The sequence below is a fragment of the Corapipo altera genome, unplaced genomic scaffold (genome assembly GCF_003945725.1).
Source record: "Corapipo altera isolate COAL_440 unplaced genomic scaffold, ASM394572v1 268, whole genome shotgun sequence".
Taxonomy (NCBI): domain Eukaryota; kingdom Metazoa; phylum Chordata; class Aves; order Passeriformes; family Pipridae; genus Corapipo; species Corapipo altera.
The window spans coordinates 396,992-402,768 of NW_020884901.1; the positions used below are offsets into that span (position 1 = coordinate 396,992).

At 52.0% G+C, this 5,777-nt stretch overlaps 1 long non-coding RNA gene across 1 annotated transcript in view; it reads left to right on the plus strand.

Moving 5' to 3' along the window:
- The window catches only part of LOC113950349, an 8,555-nt gene extending 3,253 nt beyond the window's left edge, over window positions 1–5,302 (plus strand). The window contains exons 2-3 of the long non-coding RNA XR_003528719.1: window positions 3,111–3,176; window positions 4,655–5,302. This is a non-coding gene — a long non-coding RNA (uncharacterized LOC113950349). The remainder of the gene's footprint in view (window positions 1–3,110; window positions 3,177–4,654) is intronic.
- The last annotated feature ends 475 nt before the right edge of the window (window positions 5,303–5,777 follow it).

The window sequence follows — 5,777 nt, forward strand, 5'->3', positions numbered from 1 at the left end:
GGGGACCTTCAAACCTCGGCAGGTTTGGAGGCTGGGAGAGGCCCTGTTGTGCTCTTCCATCGGGCATGAGCATGGACTCCGAATCAGCAAATACTGGGTATTGGGTACATGAATAACTACACTAGAGTTGGTTAATCTACCTGTGTAAAGTTACTCAAAAGCATAAATATTTGCAAGTATAGTGTTTTCCTCTCAATATTTTACATCCGTCTTTTTCAAGATCCGTATATTTACTCCTCTTTACTCAGAGCATGTCTTTTCTCACGAGTTCTGCTGTCCTGTACATGCTATCCAGTTCGTACCAGTGTTGTCTTTTCAGGACACTGAATAAGAGGAATTTTGGTCAGTCTTGGCTCTGATGCCGGAGCTGTGGCTGAACAAACACGGTTCACTCATCACTGGTGGATGGGTGCCAGAACTCACATCCTCCACAGCACTGTTCCCAGTAACTGTGTGTGCAGCCGGCTTTCTCAGCCATCTGGGACGTGCTCCGTTCGTGCCACCCCGCTCTGTGCCACCACTGCAGCGTGGCCTGGCTGGAAGGGAGGTGATTGCCACTGCTGCTCCTCAGGGGACATCACTGCTTGATGCTGGGGACAGCACTGCTTCACATCTCACAGAGGGCTGCTGGCAGCAGTCAGGGTGATGAAGGTGCCCGAGGAGCCAATCCCACAGCCATTCTGGAGGAACCCCAGAAGATCTCTGCTGTGGCCAGAGCTCATCCCCTCAGTGCTGGCCGTGGTGAGGTCCTTTCCCCCTGTACTGCAGCTCATACTCTTCATGGGGAGAGCTGGCAGGGAAGGGGCTGTGGCTGCCCATGCAGGAGAGCAGAGCCCTTGCCCTGGCATCTCCAGCCCCAAAGCACCTCTAGGGAGCAGCCAAACCTTCTCCTCAGTCAGAAGCTGGACTAAAATAGGAGATGGTGGTCGAGCCCCACCCTCTTTACATTTCAAGCATTTTGTAACAGCAAAATCTGTCCCTTCCCAGACACCACCTCAGAAAAGTGACAGTGCACAGGTTTCTACGCTTCCAGCTGGGAACAGGCAAAACACAGAGTCCTGGGGCTACCACAGGGGCACTGGACCAGTGCTGCTGCACATGCTGCACCCAAGGGCAGTGGGAACTCCCAGCAAGCCCTGGTCAGACTTAGCCATCAAAAACACAGGGGGAAAAAGCTGTAAAGGATCCTGCATCCTCATCCTGCCTGTAAGCTGGGATGCAGGAGGATTGTTTTTTAATAAAGAGATCCCAAAGCATTTCAGGGAGCAACATGATCTCAAGAAGAGACAGGGGGATATTTTGGGAGCTCACTGTAGTCAGAACCCCTAGACCGCCCATCAGGTTTCACTGCATTTTTTCATTTCATTTTACTTTGAGTTGAATCTTTTGTTCTTATTCAACCAGGCTGTGTAACATTTCCTGCGGGGAAATTAGCTCACTGCTTTCCTACTGCAGTCCTGCTTGGTTTTGGCTGACTGTTGGATGCTCCACAGTGGGTGTCATAGCTGGTGGGCCAGGCTGCAGCCCAGCGTGGGCATGCCACAGGCAGACCCTGTGCTGCACTTTGAGGTCCTGCCACAGCAGCACTGACAGTTCCTTTTATCCCTTTTGGTTTGGCCATGATACAGAGAAAGTGTGTGATTTTGGCCAAGGTTAAAAGGTTAAAGTTTTGAATTTAGCTGGAGTGAAACAGCACACAGCACCTCTGCACCTTGGCTTTGGGGCAGCACACACTCAAGTGGCAGCCCAGAGGCTGGAGCCTGCAGCTGGCAGCACAGCTTACATATCTGCTGCCCACCTCTCAGCACTGTCCCCCCACTGCCAGCTCAGCCTCCCTGCAACTGCAGCCCTGGCAGTTTAGTGAGGCCATGTGACCCCAAGATGGAGTGGAGAGGGATTTTTAGAAGTGCCAGTGCCTCTGTGAGTACTGACACCTTCAGCTAGTGCAGGACACCACAAAGTAGCCACACACTCTGCTCAATATTTCTAATACTATGGACCATCATATTTGGCTATAACCCTATAACCAACTCTCCTTGACAGAACCAGTGCTGCTCAGCACACACCAACTGCTGTCTGTAAAAGCATTTTTTAAATTGTTCATGAATTTCCTGACAGTGGCAAACCCCACGTCAAGGCTCCCAAACCGCCTCCAAGCCCTCATGCAGGCAGGTGCCAACATCTCTCTGTGGGCACCGAGGGCACCCCTGGCACTGGCTGCACCCCGGGGGACCAGGAGGAGTGAGTGTGTGCTGGGGGAGCCTGGGACAGGGTGGTTCAGAGCTTGGTGGGCAAAGGTGAGCCGAGTCCTGGGCTGCCAGCTCTAACTCCTCTCTCTAAGGAGGGGGTGACACCCATCAGACACTCCAAAAGCCATCTGCTGTGGGGGCAGGGGAGGCACTTACCCGCTCACACAGGTCAGTGTCCCACTGATGCCTTCAACTGCTTTTCCCAGGCCTCACATGGGAACCAGCTCTGCCTGGCAGCTGACTTCCTCCATCCCTGATACACACATTTAGGAAAATATTGTTTGCTAGTGTATTCACTACCCAGAGCGTCATCCTCACAGGGCACCAGTGAGCAATGCCTGGAAAGTTTCAAAACAGCCTTCTCAGAAATTGCTCTGAACATTGTTTCAGGGACCCACTCTGGAACATATGAAGTGATTTGGAAAAGGCAGTTTCTTGGTCTATTTCCCCTTTACTTTCCTATCCCATAGTTGTTACTAAACACTAGATAGCTTAAAATATTTGTATTTCAGTCCCATTTCAGTCATGATGTACAGGATACCAATATACATTGACACTGCCAGAGATAACTGATTTATGTAGCACCCAGTGGTGGATTTGGCCAGGGCAGGCATCTGGCCTTCCCCCCCATAAAAAGGTTCAGGGCATCCCTCACCTGGAGGGATAGTCCAGAAGGAGGGACTGTCACCAGCCACCTCCATGACAAGGGAAGCAGGGCCCATGACCTGCTGGGGTCACAGGGAGCTGATGGCCCAGGGTACACAGGGCACTGGCACTGTTTAGTGGCACAGGGATGAAATCTGGCCTTGTGAGCCCTGTTTCAAGGCCCCACAGCCAGGACCAACCCTGTTTGTTTTGCAGAGACACTCCAGGACTGAGGCACTACTGCTAATGCACCAAATGGAGGGCAGAGAGAATGCCATGCGGGTAATTACCAAGGAGAGCCACACAGCCAGAGCCTCAGATTATGAGTAATGGCCACAGTGCGGTGGAAACCTTTGCTTGAATAATTTTGAATGATGAACACATTTGAGGAAATAATGTTTTCTTTGCAGACCTCCTTTGATGAAATGCTATGGTTTGCTTTGCTTTCTCCCTCAGGGCACTGCTGTCCCCCCAGCTCCAGCCACCCACTGCCGCTGGCAGGGCAGAGGGAGCTGGACAGAGCAGCACACTGCTTACTGCTTGTCCGTGGCCTTCCCTGTGGATACACGCAGGGAAAACCCATGGATGTGGCTATCAGGGTTGTGAAGCTGCTGTTCCACGACCACGCCAGAAGCAGATGTAGTTCTGACACTTGGTGTTTGCACGAAGGAATGCCAGGGAGTCAGTTCATAGGTGACCATTTGGCAGCGGCACTGGGAAGCTGGTCACAGTTCAGCAGCCCCTTCTCCATTTGGCCATGCAGGACTCCAGAAACACAGCTCTGGTCTTCCAGGTCCTGAAAGCAGGTCTACAGCCAGCATCCCTTCTTAAACCGAAAGAAGTAATTCACACACTGGTTAAATGGCTGCAGCCAGGGATCTCACGCCCCCGTCCAGCCCTGAGCTGTCCCCGTGGTCAGCAGCACTGGGGGACACAAGGGGCCCCATCCACTCCTGCAAGAGCACATCAGCTTCCTCCGTGGCAGTTCCCAGGCCAGCTGGCAGCATTAGATGTTGCTGCTTGGCTCCTTGGCTACTGCAGCTTGTGCATATTAGCAACCCAGTGAGTTTCCCATCCGTCTGACAGGACCCAGTGTAGACAACGATGCCAAAGTCGGTCGTAACTGGACAATTACACTATCGCTGGGAGACCAGAAAAATTTCAATCCAAATATCCTTAATGAAGGACCAGTAGGAACAACAAGAGGCTCCCCAGTCTCACCTGTCTGTCCTCAAATGCAAGGCCACTGCCCCAATGACATCATGACACCCTCAGGGGAGAGCAGGATCCAGCCAGACAAATCCCACAGCTGGGGCTCATGGCCAGAAATGGGGGTACAAGCTCAGAAATGGGGTCTCCATGGGAAAACCTAAACCCACCATGGCAGACTGTCGATGCAGAAGCCCCAGCTGACAGCAGGTCCGAGTCTCAGGTTGGTGAGGTGCAGGTTGAGCCTCCTGTGCAGGCAGGGACAGGGCTGCACACTCAGCACCTGCCTGGTGTCCTCCCAGCTTTACCCACACTTGAAACATCCCGTCTATAGGATCCCTTTAGGAAAACACAGTGAACAATCTTTACAAGGAGAGAGATAAAAGAGACACGAAGTACATCAGACAGTTCCCTCAGAAAGCTCTCAGCATTGCTGGGAAGTGCAGGCAGATGGGTACGGTTTGCCGGGAGAACTACAAATCCCCATCACCACTAATGAGCAGCCAGTCTGTGAATACGTAATTTGACGTGGTGTTTTATTTTCTTTCCAGCTTTGAATTTACCCTACCTAGATTTTAAGGGTTTTGTTCCACAATGACAGGCCTGTGGATCATCCCGAGAGTCCAGATCCTGCTGTCCTGCTGCAGAATCCTTCGCTCCTGGCTGACCACAGGGAGGTGGGCAAAGCTTTGCCTTCAGGGGGTGTGTGTGTGCCTCAGCAACGGATAATGAGCTGACATTAGCCACAGAAGGGCTCGTCCAGCTCCTTTCTACCCCGAGGATGCTTGTGCCAAGCGCAGCTTTCATATGGAAAGTGGTGCATTGTTTAAATGTAAATGTTTCAAGAACAGCGATTTGTGAGACAGGAAAAATAAAATCTCACCTGAGTTGAGTGGCACGGTCTGCTCACAGAGGTCCTTTTTTGCGTCACAGATCTTGTTGTAGGACACTCTGCTCCCTCCATCTCTTGGGTAGCTGTGGGATTTATTACACAGTTAATTTATCTATAAATATATACTCATAAATTTATACTTGCCTGGTAATCTCATTTCTGTGCTGTTCCATCTCTCCTGGCAATCCCATCTTCCCAGGAGGGGAGGAACCAGTGCCTCAACCATGCCAGGAGCTTAAATGGGCTCCTGGGCCCATGGAGGGAAGTGGTGTGTGTGTTTGTGTGTATGGTCCCAGATGGAGCTGGTCAGGACCATTAGGGCAATTAGTGCCCTCGGCTCTAGCTGGAGGTTCCTAGAAACCCTGCATCACCCACAAGTGTGATGATCTGTGCCTGTTCTCAGCAGGTCAGAGGCCGTTGGGTATTGCTGTGACAGTTCCTTGAAGGAAATGCCTCGTCCGGTCCTGCCCCGTGTATTGCTCTCTCCATCCCATAAGTGACAGTAAACACCATCCACATTATGATGACACTGGCAGAAGAGCTGCCGCAGGGTTGCCTCCTGCTTTCTGCTTTCCAGGCAGAGGCCAGCAGCAAGAGATCAAAAACTGATTTTCTGTTGCTTCAGAGATGTGTGGGCTCAATGAGCCAACAAACCCCGCGGCACCGGGCCCTGCTTAGCGCCCGAGAGCAAATCACCGACAGGATGCTGCGGGTGAACCTGCTGCACTCCTGGCCCAGGGACCTGGCGTCACTAAACCTGGAAGACACAGGTCTCCAAAATG